This window comes from Bubalus kerabau, chromosome 15 (assembly GCF_029407905.1).
Source record: "Bubalus kerabau isolate K-KA32 ecotype Philippines breed swamp buffalo chromosome 15, PCC_UOA_SB_1v2, whole genome shotgun sequence".
NCBI lineage: Eukaryota > Metazoa > Chordata > Mammalia > Artiodactyla > Bovidae > Bubalus > Bubalus kerabau.
In genome coordinates, this window is record NC_073638.1 from 61865722 (window position 1) to 61892552 (window position 26831).

A 26831-nucleotide genomic window follows, 5' to 3' on the forward strand; every position below is an offset into this window, starting at 1 on the left:
ATGCTAACAAAAATGACAATAAATGGGAGACAGGAAGCCGCTCAGAAGCTTAAAAGCTACTAAGGAGACATTAAGTTTTCTAGTTCCATTTCCCTTTTCTGTTTGCTGCAGATTCACTGTCATAAATCCACACTGTGATTCATACTTTAGAATCATCCAGCAAAAAGTACTTTAGTCATAAGCCTTAAAAAAGGTCTAGATTTGGTTTTAATCCTTAAAAAATAAGCTGACCAACTGTTTGTAACAACCCCTTTCACTGCTAGATTTTTAGTATCACCTTAGTACAAAAGACAAGGCATACATAATTCACAATTTGCATAAATCAAAGGAAGCACACAGTACAATTTTGTATGGCAAGTTAAAGTTTACCTTTTGGCTTGTGAATAAAAAGATTAATAATGACCCCCTGATTAGAAGGCTAACTTTCCTCCCATTGGGATAGGAGAAGAAACTGTAAAGCTTAACCCCCTTTTAATATTTATGGTATGGAAATGTGAGTTCGCCGTGTGTGCTTTTTATGCAAAAGTTTCCCGATCAAAATGAGATAATTCTGGGAAGAAGAATGAAAGCTATAAAGGAAAACCCAAACACCAGACTTCTGCATAGATTTATAATGTTTGAATAAAGTACAGATCATACATATTAATAACTCATCGTGATGCTATAAGAACCAAAATCCAAAGGGAGATAGTGCCCGGCAGCTGTCCCCATCCTGAAATTAATGCCCTTTTCTCTTCTTTGTCATTACGCATCCCTCAAGCCTCACCACTGGGCAGCTGCTCATTTTATTTTATTTCATTTTTATTTTGAGGAGGAAAAGGGTGGGAAGACGGTGCCTATAATTCCAGCTTCCTGAGACTCCCGGGTCCAATGCAAAATTAATGTTTCCTGCTATTCCAGGAAGAATGAAAGTTACCACTAGCAGGAATTGGATATATTTGTTGTAAGAATTCGTCCTTACCAGCAAGCCAGAGTCAATGAATCAATTAATGAAGCTTACAGTCTGAGACAGAATTATATTCGGGGGGGGGGAGGGCAAGTTTTTGTCATAGGTCCAGTTGGATTTCACCAATGCAAATTGTAAACAGTATTAAAATTGGATACACAGAATGTGGGCTAATGGGGAGACTTATGAGAGAGATGAAAACAGGCAGAAAGGAATACTGCAGGAAGATAAAACTGAAAATGTGGTGGCTAAGTATCAATGAATATCCTTGACTACTGGCCCACAGAACTGTGTGACATGCCTTTGGCCTCAGTTATTCAAAAGGTTGCGGTGAAGAGCTCCAAAAAAATAGGAAGCCTCTCTCAAGGACATCCCTGGTGGCCCAGTGGTTAAGAATCTGCTTGCCAATGCAAGAGACTTGGGTTCGATCCTTGGTCCGTGAGGATTACACATGCAGCGGGCAACTAAGCCCATGCGCCACAACCACTGACGTCCGAACGCCCTAGAGCTTGTGAGCCACGATAAGAGAAGTCACCACAATGAGAAGCCCACCCACTGCAAACTGGAGAGGAGATTCCACTCACTACAACTAGAGAAAGCCCACGAACAGCAACGAAAACCCAGCACAGCCAGTAAGTAAATAAATAGATTTTAAAAAAGTAAGAAACTTCTCTTAAACACATGCAGAGCTTATAATCTGCACTAGCATAAGGCAATAAGATTGTGATGTATGTTGCAAGTTACCTGGATAAAATGATGATATTTTGCACCCACTCCAGTACTCTTGCCTGGAAAATCCCATGGATGGAGGAGCCTGGTAGGCTACAGTCCATGGGGTCATGAAGAGTCAAACACGACTGAGTGACTTCACTTTCACTTTTCACTTTCATGCATTAGAGAAGGAAATGGCAACCCACTCCAGTGTTCTTACCTGAAGAATCCCAGGGACAGGGGAGTCTGATGGGCTGCCGTCTATGGGGTCGCACAGAGTCGGACACGACTGAAGCGACTTAACAGCAGCAGCATAAGGCAGTAAGATTGTGATGTATGTTGTAAGTTACCTGGATAAAATGATGATATTTTGCACAATTCCCTACACTTAAAATACAGATAAAAGATGTATTCAGGAGTCTGAAAATTCCCAGCACTGTACACAATAGAAATTTTTGAGACCCCCCACTACTTCAACATCATGGCTCTGTGACCCCACTGGCCCAATACTACCTCCCCAGACCCACCTGCCTCCCAAGGCTGGAACAGTCTGATATGTTTTACTGGACAGTAATCTGCTCCAAGGCAGGTCCTACCTGATTGAATCTTTGAGCAACTCTATTTGTACGAGTCATGCTTTAGCTGCCAGTTCTCCTTTAATGATTCATGATGATGGACTCACTGCAAACTCTGTCTTTATGCACCACTGCTCTTGCAAGAGGCTTTGGCTTCTTGCTTTTTCCATTTTAGAGCATTGCTTTGGGGATGGGATGGGTGAGACTGGGAAACAAGGCGACCCGAAGGAAGTACATTTCTCCCCTTCAGATCAGTGAAATAAAAAAAATAAAACTGCTGCAAAGTAAACCTTTCTCAGGAAGACAGGCCTCTTCAGTATCTTTTAAATCACATTTTGGAGACTCAGCATAAAGAAGTAGCCACCAAAATGAACAGCCGTGGAAATCGTCATGATATTTACACACTGCCAACAAACTCAACTCTTTCTGAGAATCCAATAGTAGTTTCCAACTTCCATCCTCTGTTACCTATGTTATGAGATTGTCTGACATGTTTTCTTTTTTGCTGAACTGACCTTTCATCTGTAATCTGCCAACCTTTATGTTTTATATGAAAAGTGTAAGCAGGGCAGCTGACAAATCTCCTGTTACTTGATGGCATTTTCTTTTTTTTTTTTTCCAGACTAGATTAATTTGGAAGGCTCTGCAGTCAAGCTCTAACCTTCTTGGTATTCAAATAGCATGGTTTTAAAATTGTCAGACAAAGAGGTGCCTGCCTTTATCCATTTTATTCAGATCAGGTCATCAAAGTTGACCTGCCTGAATAAAATTCCAAGGCCATATGCAGATCTTCTAATGTGGAAAAAGCCTTGCTTTGAATGACCTAAAGAATTCTACCAACTAACCAGTTCTATCTCCCCAAGACATGGTATATGTTTTACCAGTACGATATGAGATGATTTTAGGTGAAATAGAGATGAATTTCTGACAGAATGTAAAGTAGCTCTGTAAGTTCTAAAAATGCACATTTGAAAAAATACACCAATGAAGGTAATAACATATGGCTTCATTTTGCTACTATCTTTTCTATGTTCATTTTTCTATTTTTGTATATAAAACAGGAGATGGTTTAAAGAAAACTGAGCAAATAATCATATAGAAAATTCAAAGATTTGGCAAAGTGATGACTACCAAGTGAATGAATGAAATTTGGGAAACTAGCCCATCTATCAGTTCAGTTTAGAGCTACAGATAATAAGTAAGACAAGTTCTTGGAGGCAGCAATTAAGTCTTATTCAAAACTGTGTCTCCTACTGTATCTGTATTACCTCACTATATCATATAAATAGATGCTCACTTAAAAAACTAAAGGATAGCTGAAGTAAGCTAGGTCTTCACTGCTACTCCACAATTCTAATTATCCTACACTCTTGCCACTGTCTATTCCCTAAGAAGCCGTCACAAAACTTTTCCAGGTTCCAGGCTCCATTTGATTCCCCACTTAGCTTACAATACACATCCTCTAGCCCCAAGATGGAGAGGGCCATGGCAACCCACTCCAGTACTCTTGCCTGGAAAATCCATGGACGGAGGAGCCTGTTAGGCTGCAGTCCATGGGGTCGCTAAGAGTCGGACACGGCTGAGCAACTTCACTTTCACTTTTCACTTTCATGCATTGGAGAAGGCAATGGCAACCCACTCCAGTGTTCTCGCCTGGAGAATCCCAGGGACGGGGGAGCCTGGTGGGCTGCCGTCTATGGGGTCGCACAGAGTCGGACACAACTGAAGTGACTTAGCAGCAGCAGCGGCAGCCCCAAGATAGGCTCTCTTTATTTCCCAATTGCTCCTTTACATCTTCTCATCTTTTTAATAATTGGCCTCAAGGCTTTTCTTGGCCCTTTAATTTTTCAGACATCTCTCTATACTATTTTGGATGTCTTTATTATATTTCTCCCGCTTTAGTAAGTTTATGTTTACTCACCCCAAGAAGATAAAAACGAGAAGCTCTTCACACAGACACCCCACACACACACATCTCAAATGCAATCCTAAACCATCCCTGGAATTATTTCTTCTTTGAGATACATCTTCATTTCTAAACTTCTGGAAAGAGGCTTCCAGAAGTTTGCAGCTGGTAGGCCAAATTCAGCTGAGAGATGTATTACAGTTGGTCCTCAACTGTTTTCTTAGTTGAACTAACATTTAGAAATCTGGAGGTATCACAATAAAAATTCAGGGTTTCTGGCTTCTTTTGGAAGATCAAAAATCAGGCAATTCTGACCTCCAGTCTATTGCAGACCTCCTCATTCTGTTACTTCTCATTCCTGGCCTACTTATCATGCTTGTGTACCCTCATGGGCTAACCTACTATTAGAATCAGCAACTTAAGACATAAATAGCTATTCAGAATTTACCCAATGCTGGACTTCCCTGCTGGCCCACAGGTTAAGAATCCACCTGTCAATGCAGGAGACATGGGTTTGACCCCTGGTCTGGGAAGATCCCACAAGCTGAGGAGCAACTAAGCCCATGTGCCAAACTACTGAAGCCCCTGCACCTAAAGCCCGTGCACCGCAACGAAGAGAAGCCACCACTCACCGCAACTGGAGAGAGTCTGCACGCAGCGGCCCAGAGCAGCCAAAAATAAATAAAAGAATAAAACTTAAAAAAACAGTAATTTACCCATCGCAACCTCCCTTTGTTTCTATACTCAACCAAAAGCTTCCCTGAATGTCAATGCTGCTGCTAAGTCGCTTCAGTTAAGTCCGACTCTGTGCGACCCCAGAGATGGCAGCCCATCAGGCTTCCCCGTCCCTGGGATTCTCCAGGCAAGAACACTGGAGTGGGTTGCCATTGCCTTCTCCAATGCATGAAAGCGAAAAGTTAAAGTGAAGTCACTCAGTCGTTCCCGACTCTTAGCGACCCCATGGACTGCAGCCTAACAGGCTCCTCCGTCCATGGATTTTCCAGGCAAGAGTACTGGATGTCAATAATTACCTCCTAAAAAGCAAAGCCGAGGTTTTTCCTCCATCCTCATCTCCAAAGATCACACGGCAGTAACATCTCTGTCCAATAAAGTATCTTTTCCCTAGATTAGTGCTGCTGGACTCTGCCTTCTCCTCCTCCCTCTCCAGGGTGTCCCTTCCTCTCTTCTTTCTCAGTTCCCTGTGCCTCTCATCTCATTCTCAGCTGACTTGCTACACTTCTGCTCTTTATCGTTACTTCTATGAATATTATTTAATATTTTTTTACTGCATATGTCACATTTCTACTTTTTATGATTAAATTTTTGTCTTATTACAAATTAAACTGGGGCAGCAGCATGGGTAAGAGTAGAGGCTTTGCAGGCTTCACCACCTATTAACTTGGACAGAGCTCTTATGTCCTCTAAAGTGTCTTAGAAAAACAAAGACAATAATTGCACCCACCTCACAGGTTGTATTCAAGATAAAATGAGATAGAGCTTCTACAGCACATGCATGGTATGGAGTAAATAATCAGTGCACATTAATTATTATTTTATTCCATTTGTTTAGTTTTTCCCTTTGCATGTGACTTATCTCCTCCTAGACGGTCCATGAAGGCATGGATTGTAGCTTGTGGTTCCCTGTTTGACCTAAACTAGTTCAATACCTTGGGCTTCCCAGGTGACTCAGTGGTAAAGAATCTGCCTGCCAATGCAGGAGACATCGATTCCTGAGTGGGAAGATCTCCTGGAGGAGGAAATGGCAACCCACTCCATTATTCTTGCTTGAAAAATCCCATGGACAAAGGAGCCCAGTGGGCTACAGTCCATGGGGTTGCAAAGAGTTGGACATGACTGAGCGACTGAGCACACACACAATTCAATACTTTCCAAATGGCAGGCACATAATAAGCATCTGTTCAACAAGTGAGGGAATGACTGAATTCCTTCAAGACTCACCAGGAGCCTCCTAAAAAGAATTCCAGGAATGGGCTTGTCATCCTGAGTCATGACAAGGTTTAAGCCAGTATCAGATTGTCCTCCAAGTTTAAGCCCTCCTGAATTGCAAGCTCAATTAAAAACAAACACACACAGTTGGGGGCCAACTCTAATACATCTGTGAGCTGAATTTGGCCTACCAGATGCAAGCTTCTGGAATCCTCTTTCCAGAATTTTAGAAGTGAAATAAAAAAGCATCTCCAATCCAGTCTAGCCAAATAATCTCCAACACTCTGTTTTTAAACTGCAGTTTATTCAAATATAAATGGGGGGGTGGATAATAATCACACTACCCTTAAAGTTTGATGCACATTACATAATCTACTGCATGTAAAGATGTGCACAGTTTCTAACACTTCATTGTCTCTAAACAGGTATTACTGCTGCTGCTGCTAAGTCGCTTCAGCCATGTCCGACTCTGTGCGACCCCATAGATGGCAGCCCACCAGGCTCCTCCATCCCTGGGATTCTCTAGGCAAGAATACTGGAGTGGGTTGCCATTTCTTTCTCCAATGCATGAAAGTGAAAAGTCAAAGTGAAGTCGCTCAGTCGTGTCCGACTCTTAGCGACCCCATGAACTGCAACCCACCAGGCTGCTCCGTCCATGGGATTTTCCAGGCAAGAGTACTGGAGTGGGGTGCCATTGCCTTCTCCACTAAACAGGTATTGCTGCTGCTGCCAAGTCGCTTCAGTCATGTCCAACTCTGTGCGACCCCATGGACTGCAGCCTACCAGGCTTCTCCGTCCATGGGATTCTCCAGGCAAGAACACTGGAGTGGGTTGCCATTTCCTTCTCCAATGCATGAAAGTGGAAAGTGAAAGTGAAGTCACTCAGTCAGCTGTGCTCAAATAATTATTATAATGATTGCCATATTTTCTTGATTGCCTAGTTGCCAATCAAGAAAATACTAGTTTGTCCACAAATTGGATCACCCTCTGGTCACACTGCACAATGTCACTATCTTCAAAGATAAGCAGCTGAGGATGAAAAGGAAAACTCTGACTTTACAAAGGCTGAAACGGACGTGGTGCAATGTGTCCTTCAAGTTAACAAAAGTATCACTCGGGTCATTAAGATGTCTGGATCTGGAGGTGATGGTGGGTGGACACAGGAGACTTTCAACTTGTACACACTGTGAACCTAGCTGCCTCTGTTAAGATGTTTCTAACCCTGAAAATGTGTGCCCTTAACACATCACTTATTTTCTCCTTCAATGATCCAGTTACCCATCTCTTCTAACATTTACTGACTGCCCCAAAATGGGCCAGGATCAGTCCCTCTTAACAAATGAACAGTACAACCTGTGACAGGTAACAGCTTAGATTCTATTTCTGTCGAGAGTGACTACTCATTTGGAATACCTTTAATATAGTTTTTAATAAAAATTTTATTGGAGTATAGTTGATTTACAATTTTGTGTTAGTTTCAGGTCTATAGCAAAGTGATTCAGTGTTACACATATATTCATTCTTTTCCAGATTCTTCACACATATAGGTTATTATAGAATAGTGAGTAGAGTTCCCTGTGCAATGCAATAGGTCCTTGTAGGTTCCTGTTTTATGTGTAGCAGTGTGGGTATGTTAATCCCAACCTCCTAATTTATCCCTCCCGCAATGTTTACCCTTTGGTAACCACAAGTTTGTTTTCAAAATCTATGAATCTATTAACACCTACATGTGGAATCTAGAAAAGGGGTACATATGATCTATTTGCAAAGCAGAAAGAGACACAGACATAGAGATTAAACATACGGACACCAAGAGGGAAGGCAGGTGGGATGAATTGGGATACTGGGACTGACATATACACACTACTGATACTATGTATAAAACAGATAACTGATGAGTACCTACTATGAACCCTACTCAATACTCTGTGGTGACCTAAATGGGAAGAAAATCCAAAAAAAAGAAGCGAGATATATATATATATATATATATTCATTTTGCTCTACAGTAGAAACTAATATAACATTGTAAAGCAACTATACTCCAATAAAAATCAATTTAAAAAAATGATAAAACAAAAAAAACGAATGTCCATTGACAAAGGAATGGATACAGAAGACATGGTTCATATATACAATGGAATATTACTCAGCCCTAAAAAGAACAAAATAATGCCTAACATCTTTCATTGAATCAGACAGGGTACTCTTCTATGAGCGTATGGAGAGGAACAGAAAAACTAAGAGCTTCAGCTATACATATGTCTGGCAAAGCTGTAACACCTTCAAAGCAGACACACAGTAGACTGTGTCAAGGTCAGCCTCCCTTCCTTCCCAAACTCTGGATATTTAATGTGTCACTGAAAGCGGTTCCCATGAATCACAGCACAAGAGCCTAGAAGCATCCTCAGAGCAGCCTGAGTAATGTGAAAAGTTGTGCCCTGTAGGCCTCCTCCGGGTGGAGCAGGGCAACTTGAGGAACAGACAAGGGCAGGAGGAAGGGGACTGCTGTGGTGTCCGCCATACAGTGCTACTTTCCTTTACTTTATGATTTAGTAAAAGATTTGATTTGAAGGAAGTTATCTCTGGCTTGGCTTCCCAGGTGGCTCAGGGGTAAAGAATTATCCTGCCAAGCAGGAGACCTAAGAGACGTGGGTTCAATCCCTGGGCCGGGAAGATCCCCTGGAAAAGGAAATGGCAACTCATTCCAGTATTCTTGCCTAGAGAATCCTATGGACAAGGAGTCTGGCAGGCTACAGTCTACAGGGTCACAAAACAGTCAGACATGACTTAGCAACTTAACAACAACATCCCTGGCTTAAAACCAGTAAAAAGAAAAATCATAGATCTATCCAACCCCATTTTACTAATGAAGAAAGTGAGTACCAGAGAGGTGCTGTCACTTTCTAAGCAAAGTTCACAGGTCAAGCTGGTTCAAAAGTGGGACAGAAAAGCTCTTTGGTTCTCCTGCCAGTGTTCTATCAGGTGAGACCAAACTTTTAACTGCCTCATGGGGTTTGGCTCAAGACCTTCCTCTTACATGAGTCCTCTCCATCCCACTCCTCCATCCACCGTGATCTTTTCTCTAGATCTGGGCAGCTATGATCCTTATGTTTGTTCATGAAATAGAACTCTCCATTCTACATGACTCTGCCTACGTCATGGATTTCTCCTCCAGGGGACATGAAGCCATGTCAGCTTCACACCACGACAATACACTGGCTCGATTCAGGCATTTCCCAAATGCTACTGTAGCTGTGGGCATAATTTCTTATCTATCAGCTCCCTGAAGAATTTGGGAGCCTACCCAAGGAAAGGAAGGTCACAGACTTGAGAAGGGGAAAGAAACTCCACTGGCCCATCTTTATGCAGCGTCCCAGGATTTAAAAACGTGTAGGCTATATCATGAGAAATAAGAGGAGACTCTGACAGGAGAACAGAAATTCAAAGTAATAAACCAAAACGTCTACAGGGACCAGAGAAGTAAAACACAAATGTGAGCTGAATTGGTTAGAAGTTACAGAAAGTGGTGAAGACTAGGGCACCTGGGCATCAGTATTTTAAAATAAACCTATATAAGGACTTCTCTGGTGGTCCAGTGGTTAAAAGTCTGCCTTCCAATGCAAGGGATATGGAATCGATCCCTGGTCCAGGAACTAAAATCCCACATGCTGTGGAACAACTAAGCCCTAAAGCCCCAACTACAGAGCCCACGCACTCTGAAGCTGTGCACGGCAACTCCTGAGAAGTCCACACGCTACAACAGAGATCCCTTGTGCCGCAACTGAGATCCGACGCAGCCAAAAATAAATATTTTAAAAGTTAAAAAAATAAATACAAATAAGCAATGCTCTGGCCAAACAAGGTTCCTTGCTAGCTTGCACCCCAACCAATAAAAAAATTAATGTTCCTCAAAATTATCACACAACTGCAACGTCTTTTTTTTTTAATCATTATAGCACGTGTTCCTCTTGAAAACTCAAGTTCCGGTCAGATCAAAATGCAAAGTTAATTCCAGAATATTTTGTTTTCTTGAGAATCTGCCTCCACCTACTAGGAGTTGGCCCCTGCCTCAAACACTTCATTCTTCATCAGTGGGAAGTATGGGGAAGAGAGACAACCAATACGGCCATCAGGCTGTGACTTATACCAAATACCACTTTCCTCGTGCCCCATTTTTATCAGGGATCGCCTATTTATTTCTGCTAAAAGCCCAGGGGGGAAAAAAGCCCAAAGTACAATGGTAGTTCTTTGTGAAGGAGAGCACCCCAAAGCACCCCTGGGTAAAAGAAAACCTACTTATATAAAGGTGACAAATAATTTCAAAATCTCCAATCTCTACGCCCACTTTCCTCAGCACTCCTAAATTCTAGACTTTGAAAATACATGAGGAAACCAAAATGAAAATATATGAGGAAACCAAAAATGTTTCTGGCCTAACACTCACATTGAATAAAGCTCTCTACATTACAAGAAGCAAACAAGACTGAGATGACAAGTCAGAAGAACCTATAATGGCTCCCAGATGCCCAGGAAAATACAACTCACAAGGCACAACCTTCAGGCTTACTTTCCCTTGACAATGTGCGAGGAAGAAAAGAAAACTAACTTTCTGAGATTAAAAAGAATAAAACAGATATGTAGTCATGTTATCACTACTACCGTCCTATTATCATGGGAGTGTTTCCACACAAAAGAGGTATCTTGCAATTCAATCACATTGCTGAAACCTCTGGTCTGCGTGGGGCACTGCAGATGTTCCCTAATGCCAATGCTATAAAGGGACCTTATTATATCCCCAAGGTGGATAAAAAGAGGCATTTTTTTCCATTTAAAATTATTATTATATTTTTAATATCATGACTCCAGCAGAGAGGGAAATGTTCAAACTCTTGAAGGTTCTTTATTCCACTGAGGACTAAATAAGAATAACTTTGGCTTGAAAACTAGTCAAGCAGAAAATTTTGCAGGAGGATGAGAGGAAAAAAAAATAATACCAATGGCTATGAGGATGGAAGAACTATGAGGTTGTGGGAAGGACTAAGGCGATGTGTCATTTAAATCCCTTCCTTGTTTGGGAGTTTGGGTTTAGCAGATGCAAAACTATTTCACAGCGAATAGATAAACAACAAGGTCCTACTATTTGGCATGGGTAACTGTATTCAATATCTTGTGATAAACTCTAATGGATAAGAATATGAAAAAGAATATATATTTATATTTATATGAAAGTGAAAGTGTTAATCACTCAGTCATGTCAGGCTCTTTGTAAGTCCATGGACTGTTGCCTCCCAGGCTCCTCTATCCAAGGGATTTACCAGGCAAGAAAGAATACTGGAGTAGATTGCTATTCTCTTTCCAGGCTTCCCTGGTGGCTCAGTTGGTGAAGAATCCACCTGCAATGTGGGAAACCTGGGTTCGATCCCTGGAGAAGAGAATGGCTACCCACTCCAGTATTCTGGGCTGGAGAATCCCATGGACTATCCATGGGATTGCAAAGAGTTGGACATGACTGAGCAACTTTCATTTCACTTCACTTCACTTCCGACCCAGGAATGGAATCTGGGTCTCCTAAGGTTGCAGGCAGATTCTTTACTGTCTGAGCCACCAGGGAAGCATGCATGCATGAATGCTAAGTTGCTTCAATTGTGTCCAACTCTTTGTGACCCTATGGACAATAGCCTGCTAGGTTCCTCTGTCCATGGGATTCTCCAGGCAAGAATACTGGAATGGGTTTCCAGGCCCTCCTCCAGGGGATCTTCCCAACCCAGGGATGGAAACTGCATCTCTTATATCTCCTGCATTTGCAGGTGGGTTCTTTACCACTAACAACACCTGGGAAACCCCATGTGTGTGTGTGTATGTATATATACAGACGGTGTGCTAAGTCCCTTCAGACATGTCTGACTCTGTGTGGCCTTATGGACTGCAGCCCGCCAGGCTCCTCTGTCCCTGGAATTCTCCAGGCAAGAATACTGGAGCAGTTAGCCATTCCCTTCTCCAGGGGATCTTCCCGACCCAGGGAAACCTGGGTCTTCCTCATTGCAGGCAGATTCTTTACCATCTGAGCCACCTGGGAAGCTATATATATATATATGTATATATACAGTTATATATATATATAACAGTTATATATATATACACATACACATATATGTGTGTATGCTGCTGCTGCTAAGTCGCTTCAGTCATGTCCGACTCTGTGTGACCCCATAGACGGCAGCCCACTAGGCTCCCCCGTCCCTGGGATTCTTCAGGCAAAAATATTGGAGTGGGTTGCCATTTCCTTCTCCAATACATGAAAGAGAAAAGTGAAAGTGAAGTCGCTCAGTCGTGTCCGACTCCTAGCGACGCCATGGACTGCAGCCTACCAGGCTCCTCCATCCATGGATTTTCCAGGCAAGAGTACTGGAGTGGGATGCCATTGCCTTCTCCATATGTGTGTATATATACATATATATGTTTGAATATATATAACATATATAAATAACTGAATCATTATGCTGTACAGCAGAAATTAATACAACATTGTAAATTAACTATATTGCAGTAAATTAAAATTCCTTCCTAGGTGACTACCAGGGGCTGATAGCACAGGAGGGCTGGGTCTAGCCTGAAGACACAAACGGGGTTCTGAAGCTAGAAGCGGGCACAACCCATCTTTTCCTGCTGTGTTCCCAGCACCTAGAAAAATGCTTGGCACTTAGTGCCCACTGTCTATTCCTTAAACAAATGAACGGGCCTCCAGCACTCCCTCTCGGCTCCACAGCTTGCGCTCACTTGCCTGGGTTGCAAAGCCACCAGAAACATTCAATCAGGGCAAGCTCTGTCTCTGACCTCAGTCTGTCCCCCGTCAGGCTCCATTAATTTTCACAAGTCCTGACAGCTCTAACGTTAATACTCACACTTGCTGATGGAGCCACACAGCAGGTTCAGACTGCTACCTTCTCCTCTGAAACTCATGCATTAGGGTTTCTTCCATGCTTGCAATGGGAAACCAAGTCTAAGAAATATTAAACACAGAAAACTATATTACAATAATGTCAGGGCTGAGCCGGAAACCCAGGAGAAAGTAAGGAATGCTGAGTGAATGCTCAGTGGTTTGCTGCAGGAATTAGGGCTAGCCTAAGAAGCCACAGTTGAAACACTCCCTCCTCTTCTTCAGCCTCCTCCGTAAAAAGAACCGCGAAGCAACAGGAGATGTTATAAGCCTTAATCTACACAAAGGAGACAAAAGTCCATCCCTCATCCAGGAAAGAAGACCCCGCGCTGGACCCAAGTGGTTTTCAATATATAGTACTGATGGCAGGTAACATAACTAGTAAGAAGGGTAAAGCACAAGGACAGGCCATTGCTGCTGCTGCTGCTGCTGCTAAGTCGCTTCAGTCGTGTCCGACTCTGTGCGACCCCATAGACGGCAGCCCACCAGGCTCCCCCGTCCCTGGGATTCTCCAGGCAAGAACACTGGAGTGGGTTGCCATGTCCTTCTCCAGAACAGGCCATTAGGACCCATAATTATTAGGCACCTGAAAACATCTCAGAGATTTGACCTTTTCTCTGCAGCAACTTTTTTCCATGCATTCTTGTCTCAACCATAACCTTACTTTAACATAGCTTTCTGTGACGTACACACACACAGACACACATACATTTCATTACCACAGGTAGTAAAAATGAATGACAACATCCTCCTTGTTTCCCAGCTGAGTATCTCTAAGTTGCCACCCAGACCGACACAGCACATTCTACATGTGAAGCCATGGTGGGAACCGTCCAGGGAAGCATGGCTCCAATTATACTTGACTATTACCATCTGACTGGATCACTGGAACCATGGGTAGTCTCTTCATTGTTTATTTTGTCCAACCTCTTTCTTATAAAGGACAGGCTTGGCTTGTTGAGAAAGACTGATATGCCATACAACAGATTTGATTTGAAACCATCAGACTATCTCCTAAAGGCTGTTCAAGCAACGTCAAGTTTCAGAAAACTGGATCCAAATCAGAATTTCACTGGACAGTCGCAAGAAGAATTGGTGATGGTATTCTCAAGTCTCATCTCCACCAGCTGTGCATATATGTATATCACTGGAGCATACTGGGATGTAGAAATAATGGCTTGATGGACTTTGGAGTCAGACAGATTTGGGACTAAGTTTCTGTCACTTATTATCTGTGAAACTCAAAGCATGCAATTTAATGTTTATACTACTCATCAGAAAAAATAATGGTAACTGCACAACCTATATTATGGAGTGGACATGCAGACTCAGTGAGACCGGTAAAGAACCTAATATAAAACTGACACATAAAGAACAATTATTATTATCATTATTTTCATCCTGTCTTTGTTCTGCATTGTAACTTCATTTGGGATAAGGGGTTAATACCTTACTCTTACCACCTTGAAAGTGTATTCAATGAATATCTTTTATAAACTAATCTGAATAAATTAGCAGTGCTGACTGACAAAGTCTATGGTGAGCTGAAAAACACTATATTGGGGGTGGATTCCCATAAAACTGTTAAGAAAACCAAATAAGAAAAAGGTGGTTCATCCAGCAGTGATTATAAAACAAGTGGTAATTATTCTCCTGAATAATTAGAGGACCAAATGCAAATCCTATGTGCCTGCCTTTTAAACCATTAAGTATGATGAAAAATCAAATTAAATAAAAATAATGCCAGCATAAAGGCCATCTTCTTTAAAAAATAACTATTTTAGAGCTTTTTAGATTCCCTCTGCACTACCCCACAAGTAGTAATAAAAAAATCTTTCTTTAATAACTACTATTATTTTTGCATGCTGAAACCATGCTTGGACCAAGATGAAATGCAGAATTTCAGTGTGCAGTGATTCCAAGCGGCTGGTCCACAGAAGCCAGAACAGAGGGTTGACAGTGGAAATAAAATCTCTGCCTTAACAGCGCCACTGGGGCTAGATGAAAATGGTCTAGAACTTGATTAAAACTAAATTGAAAAAGAACATATTTGGCTAATATTACATTAGACTAAAATATAGAAATAAACCCTAATACTCTTGAAATCTAATAAGAAAGAACCATCTCAATTTCCAAACTTTCAAAAGCATCTTCTTTAAACGCATCACAGATCAATTTACATGGTACTTTTGCCAATAAGCAAAACCAAATCATAGGTTCCAATTGGCTTATATTGGCAAGTGTGAGAGCAAATGCTAGAAAATGCAATTACTGCAAACAAACTCCATTTTCTCCCCTCTGAAGGGAATTTCAGAGAATATTTTATTGCCATCAAATAATGTTTCTGAAGGCATCAATACACAATTCTATTTTCTTTTCAGAGTGCCCACTTGCTATACAATCTAATCCACTCAATGGAATATCGTGAAATTTAGAAGACTCTACAAAAAAAGATATTACCTTGCACATACATCGTATGTCAATTTTAACAATTTGCACTCTGGACAGGAAGCCGCATAGAGCAAAATTTAGGATCCAATAAAATTGACTTTTCCCATTTTATAATTCAAAATTTTAATGAAGCCTACCAAGGGTGAAAATTTAAAAGAAATCTCTCAGGGAAGGTTATTTTGATCAATAGTGACAGTGATCAGATGGAAAGAACGGAGGTCACATTCATTTCCTCTTCCATTTTTGTTTCCTCCCCACCCCTCAACTGGTGAAATTTTCTACTAATAAGAACTCCAGATAATCAGAAGCTACAAAGAAGACTTCCTGGGCAGTGTGAAATCATGAAGTCTCCTACTGACAAGGTTTTGGTTTCACTGAAACATTAGTTCCAACAGTCTCTGACCTCTTGGTGGGAATAGCCTTGTGGACTAATTTCGCCAAGCTTCCCCGCTGGGATGAAGCACTATGAAGTAAGTAGTAAGGATTCTCAGAAAGAAAAGATTCCTGGCAACTCCATCATGGCCCCTGGGGCCCAAGGTTCCAAGGATTGGAGCTGGAGGTCTATTTCACATTCTACATTTATATTCTTTACCCATATGTGACGGTCTGTCCCTCACCTCTAAAATTCATGTAGTGAAATCCCCAATGTGATGGTATTTGGAGGGGTAACCTCTGGAAAGTGATTAAATGATCATGAAAGTGGGAGTGGAACCCCATTAAAAGGATTAGCACCCTCATAAAAGAGAAGCCGCAGAGCTCCCTCGCTGCTTTCATCATGTGAAGACACAGAAAGACGGCATCGTACATGAACCACAAAGAGGGCCCTCGCCAGGACTCAACCATGTGGGGCCTTTGATTTTGGACTGGCCAGCGTCCTGAACTGTGAGAGGATTTCTGTTGTGTATAAGCCACTCAGTCCATGGTATTTTGTTATAGCAGACTGAAGGGACAGATATCATAGCTTACTAGTTTATAGAGTGATCAATGCAAAGAAATAGAGAAAAACAACAGAATGGGAAAGACTAGAGATCTGTTCAAGAAAATTAGAGATACCAAGGGAACATTTCATGCAAAGACGGGCTCGATAAAGGACAGAAATGGTATGGACCTAACAGAACCAGAAGACATTAAGAAGAGGTGGCAAGAATACACAGAAGAACTATACAAAAAAGATCTTCACAACCCAGATAATCACGATGGTGTGATCACTCATCTAGAGCCAGACATCCTGGAATGTGAAGTCAAGTGGGCCTTAGGAAGCATCACTACGAACAAAGCTAGTGGAGGTGATGGAATTCAAGCTGAGCTATTTCAAATCCTGAAAGATGATGCTGTGAAAGTGCTGCACTCAATATGCCAGCAAATTTGGAAAACTCAGCAGTGGCCACAGGACTGGAAAAGGTCAGTTTTCATTCCAATCCCAAAGAAAGGCAATGCCAAAGAAGGCTCAAACTACCGCACAATTGCACTCATCTCACATGCTAGTAAAGTAATGCTCAAAATTCTCCAAGCCAGGCTTCAGCAATATGTGAACCATGAACTCCCTGATGTTCAAGCTGGTTTTAGAAAAGGCAGAGGAACCAGAGATCAAATTGCCAACATCTGCTGGATCATGGAAAAAGCAAGAGAGCTCCAGAAAAACAGCTATTTCTGCTTTATTGACTATGCCAAAGCCTTTGACTGTGTGGATCACAATCTACTGTGGAAAATTCTAAAAGAGATGGGAATACCAGACCACCTGATCTGCCTCTTGAGAAACCTGTGTGCAGGTCAGGAAGCAACAGTTAGAACTGGACATGGAACAACAGACTGGTTCCAAATAGGGAAAGGAGTACGTCAAGGCTATATATTGTCACTCTGCTTATTTAACTTCTATGCAGAGTACATCATGAGAAACACTGGACTGGAAGAAACACAAGCTGGAATCAAGATTGCCGGGAGAAATATCAATAACCTCAGATATGCAGATGACACCACCCTTATGGCAGAAAGTGAAGAGGAACTAAAAACCCTCTTGATGAAACTGAAAGTGGAGAGTGAAAAAGTTGGCTTAAAGCTCAACATTCAGAAAATGAAGATCATGGCATCTGGTCCCATCACTTCATGGGAAATAGATGGGGAAACAGTGGAAACAGTGTCAGACTTTATTTTTGGGGGCTCCAAAATCACTGCAGATGGTGACTGCAACCATGAAATTAAAAGATGCTTACTCCTTGGAAGGAAAGTTATGACCAACCTAGATAGCATATTCAAAAGCAGAGACATTACTTTGCCAACAAAGGTGCGTCTAGTCAAGGCTATGGTTTTTCCTGTGGTCATGTATGGATGTGAGAGTTGGACTGTGAAGAAGGCTGAGTGCCGAAGAATTGATGCTTTTGAACTGTGGTGCTGAAGAAGACTCTTGAGAGTCCCTTGGACTGCAAGGAGATCCAACCAGTCCATTCTGAAGGAGATCAGCCCTGGGATTTCTTTGGAAGGAATGATGCTAAAGCTGAAACTCCAATACTTTGGCCACCTCATTCGAAGAGTTGACTCATTGGAAAAGACTCTGATGCTGGGAGGGATTGGGAGCAGGAGAAGAAGGAGACGATGGAGGATGAGATGGCTGGATGGTATCACTGACTCGATGGACGTGAGTCTGAGTGAATTCTGGGAGTTGGTGATGGACAGGGAGGCCTGGCGTGCTGCAATTCATGGGGTCGCAAAGAGTCGGACACGAATGAGCAACTGAACTGAACTGAGTTTATAGAGACCTAGAAAAGAGCCTCTTGTGAAGGTGGAAGAGGAGAATGAAAAAGTTAGCTTAAAGCTCAACATTCAAAAAACAAAGATCATGGCATCCAGTCCCATCATTTCATGGCACACAGATGGGGAAACAATGGAAACAGTGACAGAGTTTATTTTGGGGGGCTCCAAAATCACTGCAGATGGTGACTGAAGCCATGAAACTGAAAGACGTTTGCTCCTTGGAAGAAAAGCTGTGACAAACCTAGACAGCATATTAAAAAGCAGAGACATTACTTTGCCAACAATGGTCTGCATAATCAAAACTATGGTTTTTCCAGTACTGATGTACTGGAAATGATATGAGAGCTAGACAATAAAAAAGGTTGAGTGCCGAATAATTGATGCCTTCAAACTGCAGTGCTGGAGAAGACTCTTGAGAGTCCCTTAAACTGCAAGGAGATCAAACCAGTCAATCCTAAAAGAAATCAACCTTCGATATTCATTGGAAGGACTGATGCTGAAGCTGAAGCTCCAATACTTTGGCTCCAATACTCTGATGTGAAGAGCAGAACCACTGGAAAAGACCCTGATGCTGGGAAAGACTGATGGCAGGAGGAGAAGGGGACAATGACAGAGGATGAGATGTTTGGATGGCATCACCGACTCAATGGACATGATTTGAGCAAACTCCAATAGACTGTGAAGGACAGGGAAGCCTGGCATGCTGCAGTCCCTGGGGTTGCAAAGAGTCGGACACGACTGAGTGACTGAACAACTGAACAACAACAGGAGATCTAGTCCTCAGCATCTTAAAAATACAGGTCAAGAGACAAGTTTGCATTGTGTCTTCCTAAATCTGTTTTCTCATAAGTAGTATACTTAAAACATAAGGTATTCTTAAAGCTCTCCTTTAAGTAATTCAGTTAAATATTTCAAGGAATCCAGACAATCAGACCACAGTTGGAGAGCATACTCTTGTCTGTTGAACACTGTTAGAAGCAAGACAGTGAAACGGGGTGGGGGGAAAAAGCACAGGTGGCCTTGTATGAGAGTCCCTATTACTGAACATTTGAAGTCAAGTAAATACATACTTCTTTAGCCTTAAATTGTTAATATAAAAATACATGTCCATTTTTGTTCCTTATCATACACATCCATGCCTTCTGACAAGGTGTGGATTTCCTCTACCTTTTGGTTTGCTTCTTTTATGGCTGACTTGTGTTCCCCTAAAATTCATGTGAAGCCCTCTCCCACAGTACCTTAAGTATGTGACTGAAGATAGAGCCTTGAAAGAGGTAATTAAAACAAGACCATATCAGACTGCCCTGGTTAAGCATCTGCACTTCCACTTCAGGGAGCACGGGTTCGATCCCTGGTCAGGGAACTAAGATCCCACATGCTGTAGAGTGCAGCCAAAAGACAAACAAAAACATAGCAGCCCCAGATGGGCACACTTCAAATGTCTATTAATGGGAGATACATAAACAAACTGATATCTCCATACTACTGAATATTATTCTGCAATTAAAATAAACTAAAAAAAAAAAAAAAAAAAAAAAAAAACGAGACCATAGGATGGGCTCTAATCCAGTCTGACTGATGTCCTTATAAGAAAAAAACATGGACACACAGACAGGAACCAGGAATGTGTATGCACAGAGGAAGACAGCTATCTGAAAATCAAGGAGAGAAGTCTCAGGACTTAAACCCACAGACACCTTGATCTCAGACATCTAGGCTTCTGACTGTGAGATAATAAATTTCTGTTGTTTAAGCCACTCAGTCGGTGGTATTTTGTTGACAGCCCTAACAAACTTATGTACCTTCTTAGAAGGCTTAATCCATCCTATACACTAAAAGCTAAGGTGATCTTATTAGAATAGAAAACTGATCATATACATTCCTCCTCATATACATTTAGAAACTCACCCACATTAAAATTCTCCTAGACTCCCAACTATTGCCTGCAGACAAAAAAGCTAAACCTCTTATGTGATGTGTACAACTCTTCATGATCTGGTGCCCACTGGCCACCCTTCCAACTCATATTTTGGGCTCTGAGCTTGCCAAGTACTTGCAGTTCACAGAATGAAGAGTCTGTCTACAGGGCTCTCTTTCCTACTTGACTATGGACTTCAGCAAGGTCAGACTATTTCTATTCCTCTTTGCATTCCCAGGAGGCTTCAATAATTATTAATCAACTGAATGAATGAATGAAGAAATAATTTTATCCCGGTTAAGAATAATGTGAATATGAGTAGCTAGTATCTCAGTTTTGGATTCCAGATGACTTTAAAGTGTAACAAATCCCGTTTTAATTTTATGCCTAAGATACCATCAGTTATATCCATCACAAGATATATTATTCATTTGTCACTGAGAAACCAAATCTGGTCTTAAAATTCATTACAAGGGGACTTTTTACTGGGGAAGGCAGATGGAAACAGACTGATCCGCACACAGTAAAGATTCAAATTTGTTGAATGAGTAAGCAATTAAGAGGATAAATAAATGAATGAATGCACTATATACTTCACACAAATAATGTTTCAATTTAAAAGAGAAAGGAATCACTACTGTTGCACAATTAACACTATACATTTAAAGATTTTGCAGCCTTTGTTCCCAGGACTAGGGTGCTCAGAGGAGGTAATAGAGAAGTTAAAGCAATAGCCATTTATCACGTGAGGAGGGTGCCTGTATTTCTTCTTCCCTGTATCCCTTCATGTGAACATCTTCACTCCTAGCCCTTGTAGGCGAATCACTGCTGTTTTGACAGCTGGCTTTGCAAAGGCCACTCTTTACGAATGAGTCTAGTGACCAAGCCAAACAGGACATGTGTGTGCATCTTCTCAGGCCCCCAAGTCACTGGGTCAGATGAAAGAATCCAGGCTAACATACTTGTAGGGCCAGCTTTTTCCTTTTGCTTCTAACAGAACATCAAGAGGCAGCAGGGTGATCCTGACCTTTTATCCTCTAATTCCAGATCCACTGAGTTCCAACCTAGGCAAGTCTTCTGAGATCAGTCATTCCGTGCATGGGACAAGAAACTAAGACCCAGCAAAGCTAAATGACTCAGGTCACCCAGTGAGTTCCTGAAAGGAGAAACTCCTGATTTTGCAGACCAATCCTCTCTTCCTCTACCACATCATACAGTGACCAAGTCAGAGTTTTTGACTCAGAGAGATCACTTAAATTAGGAAATTAAGGTTCAAAAAATGGAGAGACTTCTCTGAAGGCTGTGTCTTCAATCATGAATCCTGATTAAATCAATCTGCCACTTCTGCAGGTACCAACTGGTAACCCTCCTGGGCATATGGCTACTGAGTTCTTCGTATCTCACAGACACTCAGGAATACTCAGTTAATTGTTGGGATATTCTTTTCTACTCTTTTCTAAACTTCTGCTGTTATAGTTTAAGATCATTTTCTTTCATTCGACACACGGAAGGAGTCTGTTTAGCCACCTTAACTGTGAGCTTAAATCAGAGAGCAACTAAATAGAAATGACAGTTCTGAATCCAACCACAATCCTCCCAAACTTTCCTTCAGTCTCTGACACTATTTCTGAAGCATCTTTAATGAAGCCCAACAGTAAAGATCTTCCATGGAAGATCAGCATATACCATGAGAAAACCATAACTGAAAAAGACACATGTACCCCAATGTTCATCGCAGCACTAATAACAATAGCCAGTATGTGGGAGCAACCCAGATGTCCATCAACAGATGAATGGATAAAGAAGATGGGCTACATACACACAATGAACTTTACTCAATGATAAAAAAGAATGAATTTGAGTCAGTTCTAGTGAGGCGGATAAACCTAGGGCCTGTTATACAGAGTGAAGTAAGTCATAAAGAGAAAAACAAATAGAGTATATCAACACATATATTTGGAATCTAGAAAAATGGTATCGATGAACTAATTTTCAGGGAAGGAATAGAGACACAGATGTAGAGAACAGACTTCTGGGCACAGTGGGGGAGGGACAGAATGGGACAAATGGAGAAAGTGGCATCAGTATATATATATATATATATATACACACACACACACACACACACACACACACACACACACACACACTATCAGGTATAAGATGGAGAGCTGGTGGGAAGTTGCTGTGTAGCACGGGGACCCCAGTCTGGCACTCTGTGATGACCTAGAGGGATGGGATACGAGGGGAGAGAGGCTAGGGAGGGAAGGGATGCATATATAATTATGGCTGATTCGTGGTGTTGTATGGGAGAAACCAACACAACATTGCAAAAAATTTTTAAATAAAACAAAATAAAAAAAAATCTTCCAAGAGGGCAACATCATCATTTTTATTTATTTTTTCCCTTCAATAGTTAAGGAGGTATATTTGTTGACTCTCAGTCAATTCAGCATCCTTTTTTTCATATCAAATACCAAAGTGGTTTCTCAAGGCTCTGAACAAAAGATTTTCTAGATTGATATTTTTATAACACATAAGCTCATCTCAACCATAGTATTTCATGTCTGCCTGGCTCTGAAATACTAACATTTTCCATTAGGATTACTCTCTTCAGAGTAGGAGGTAAAAGCAGTATCATTGATCTTAAATGTTGAAGATGGCAGTCAAAATTTTTTTTGAAAAAAGCCTACTTTTTAAAAAATGAATTCTTTTGGAATGTTTGCACCAGAAACTGGAGATGAGATACACTATCAGGAAAAGACATTTTTGCAGGGTCTAACACAATTCCCCTTTTTGTACTGTTCATGTGGTTCTCACGACAAGAATACTAGAGTGGTTTGCCATTCCCCGCTCCAATGGACTGGAGATCAAACCAGTCAATCCTAAAGGAAATCAACCCTGAATATTCACTGGAAGGACAGATGCTAAAGATGAAGCTCTAATACTTTGGCCACCTGATGCAAGGAGCCGATTCATTGGGAAAAACCCTGATGCTGGGAAAGACTGAGGGCAGGAAGAGAAGGAGGCAACAGAGGATGAGATGTTGGATGGCATCACCAACTCAATGGACATGAATTTGAACAAACTCTGGGAGATGGTGAAGGACGGGGAAGCCTGGCATGCTGCAGTCCATGGGGTCACAAAGAGTCGGACACAACTTAGCAAGTGAACAACAACGTAACTCTCCACAACTGAGAACTCCAACTACTTCTATTCAAGCCCATCCAAAGATTATAAAGTTGATTCCTTACTAGGAAGGTCTGGCCAGATTTCAATTCTTTGGGTTCATCTCCTTTCACTTTTTACCTCTGTAGTATGGCATTTCACTTTAAATGCCACATTCTCAGATTTACCCACTTTGTGGTTTCCTTTTTCTTTTGGCTCATTTCAAAGCTCTTGCAAAGTCGGGTCACAACCTAATTTCCTAATCCAGCAGCCCTTGGGAAAGAAACCCTATTAGATCCCATTAAATCTCATCAGATACCTGATCCTCTCAAAGTGAGGATGAGATCTGATGATGAAATAGGGTCCCGAATGCCCATGAATGGTCAGTCTTCCCACAACTTTCAACAACTATGCCCTGGGGTCCTAGGATATGACAGGCACTGTGCTTGATGTAGTGATACACAAAACAGAAAACATCTCCATCCTTATAGAGCTTATACTCAGCTGGGAGCAACAGACGATTAAGCAGTAAATACTCACTAACATAACTCAGATTATGGTAAGTGCTAGAAAGGGAGTTAGGTTCTATGAAAGAAAGTAACAGAGGAAATCTACTGAGGTATGGCACTTTTCAAGGATGGTGTCTTTGAGGCAGATGCTGGACATTTTCAATCTGCCCAGCCCTTTGTCAATAATAAGAAATAGACTTTCCTGGGACTTCCCGGAGGGTCCCATGGCTAAGACTCTAAGCTCCCAATGTAGGGGGCCCAGGTTCAACCCCTGATCAGGGAACTAGATTCCACATGCCCCAATGAAGAGTTCCCATGCTGTGACTAAAGGTCCTATATGATGCAATGAAGACTGAAGATCCCTTGTGCCATGACTAAGACCCAGCACAGTCAAATGAATAAATAGATATTAAAAAGAAAAAAAGAAATAGACTTGCCCAATCCTGTTTAACCGAAGGTAAGGAAGCAGGAAGCACATTTATGCAAGATTGCACACACACACACACACACACACACACACATGCACACACATATCAGAGATGCTTAGAACAGTATTATCAAGCACATCATTCCTTCAGGTTCTCAATTTTCATGCGAACACCCATCTCCTTTTGTCAATTAGCTGAAAATTAACTAGAGAATATTTTTAAACCTACTCTTATGATCAAAAATATTTCTAAAATGTGTTTATTCAACCTCCTTCTCCGGGAAGACAAGTCCACTAAGGGCCTGATGCTGAAGCAGCCATGCAGGAGGTAAAAAAGCACAAGATCGAACTGGAAGTGTACGCACCCCGAAGAAATGCTTCTGTCTAGGCATGGTCGGGAGCAGTTCAACTAAGCTGATGTTTCTGCTTATTTTCTTAGGCTTTATCTTTGTCTCTTCAGAATCCTTACTATCACAGGGAATTGGGTCCTCGGTAGTTGAAGATAAGCAGGATGGCTTAACTGAGGGGCTGTCAAACAGGTGGTGAGAGACCGTCCCGAGGACTGTGCTGACCTGCAGGAGGGGACCACTAGGGCTGCCTCTGTTCCCTCCCGCTGCCGTGGTCATTCTACTTGGCCACCACTGACTTTTCATGATCTATTCGTGCAACCTCAGACCTGCAAGGCCTTAACAGGATTTCCCCCAAAGATGCCATGCACAAGGATTTACAGCAAGTTGTACCAGGCTGTGTGCTTGTCCAGAAGCAGATTGCTCATGTTTGTTTGTGTGGTGGGGCAAGGGGAGTGAAGGGAAAACTTTGTTCAAAGAAGTTTATAAGGGACTTCCTTGGTGGTCTAGTGGTTAAGAATCCATCTGCCAATACAGGAGAGAAGGGTTCTCTCCCTGATCCGGGAAGATCCCACATGCCTCAGGGCAACTCAGCCCACGAGCCACAACTACTGAGCCTGTGCTTTAGAGCCTGGGAACTGCAGCTACTGAAGCCCGCGCTAAGAGCCCAAGCCCTGCAACAAGAGAAGTCACTGTAATGAGAAGTGCCCGCATCACAATTAGAGGATAGCTCCCACTCAACACAACCATAGAAAAGCCCTCCCAGCAATGGCCCAGCATGGCCAAAATAAATAAGTCTTTTAAAAAAGAAAAAAGTTTATAAAGAAGTGTGATTAAAGAAAAAGAGTCAAAATGCATCTGCTGTGGTTGAAGAAAGCTTGAAGGTGGGGTGAGAGAGAGAGTTCTGCACCACCCTGGTCCCTCTGCTAGCCCCTCGCTGCCCTAGAAGTCAGAGTGTGCACATCCTTTCATTATTACAAGGTCTGAGATAGTCACTCTAGGCCAGTGGCTCCCAAACCTGTCTGATGTCTTAAATTATGCAGGGAGTTTTTCAAAAAATCAGATTTCAGGTTTCCTCCTGGAGAGTCTGATTCTCTAGGTCTGAGTGGGCCGTGTTCTTAAGGAAAAATATTCTTTTTTTCTCACATTCACTTCTTCTCTGCATCTTCCAGCAAATAGGTAAGATCTCAGTGGACAACATAAGGGGTAATGGAGGCTTCTTGTCCTAATTTCGTTCTGGTTCAGAGGGAGAGGGAGTCCTTAGTCTACCCAGGACTCAGGCTAATTCACCTATAAAAGGAATTGACAGGCTTCCCAGGTGCCACTACTGGTAAAGAATCCACCTGCCAATATAGGAGATAGAGGAAAGAGACGTCGGTTCAATCTCTGAGTCAGGAAGATCCCCTGGAGAAGGAAACAGCAACCTACTCCAGTATTCTTACCTGAAAAATCCCATGGATAGAGGATCCTGGGGGAACCTCAGTCCACAGGATCTCAAAGAGTGTACATGACCGAGCCCCCTAAAGGCATTGGGCTCAAAACCACCAGAATTGAACAATAATATCATTTGTTTCTTTGTTTTTGTTCTTGCTTGTTCTTTTGTTGGTGCCTCTGCCAGGCCCTGCTGCTATGCAGGTCTCTTTTACTGAGGATTTAACAGGCATCCTTGTCACCCTATATTAGTGGGTTCAGGTTCTAACCAAATGTCTTTCCATCTCTTGATGACCAATCAATGGTGACAACTAACTCATTTGGATTATTAAAAGGATGCTTCCGATGCTATCGTTAGGAATCTTGACATGCCAAGTTTAGATGGGTAAGAGAGAAAGAAGATTAAGTTACTCTGAAAAGCCAGCCATCAAAAACAGTGCACAATTATGAGTGGAGCCTCACAAAGTTTTGGAATCTGACTATATAACAGGGATCTTCCTTCTGAACATCATTTCTGCTAGAAAAGGGCACAGATGACTAGAAGTCAATCATCCTGTTTATCATATGGGGCCTGGTAGCTGCTTGATGGGAAGGGCAAGAGATGAAATAGAAGAAAGAAAAGAGAAAAAAAATCAAAGGAAAAGAGAAAAGTAAAACACTTCACAATAAAAACAGGAAACAGGTGATAGGCATGATATTTTAAGTGTTATGCAAGGCTGTCTCAGTCATCAGCCAAACCATCCACAATGGCTACCTCCTGAATTACAAAAAGTAGCACAGACAAGATAAACTCTATTCGAGGAAAAC

The 26831-nt window shown here is 41.8% G+C and overlaps 1 protein-coding gene across 1 annotated transcript in view; it reads right to left on the reverse strand.

The window, feature by feature from the left end:
* Positions 1–26831, reverse strand: part of MPPED2 (metallophosphoesterase domain containing 2) — a 203107-nt gene that overhangs the window by 100611 nt on the left and 75665 nt on the right. The gene's annotated exons all lie outside the window — the stretch shown is intronic.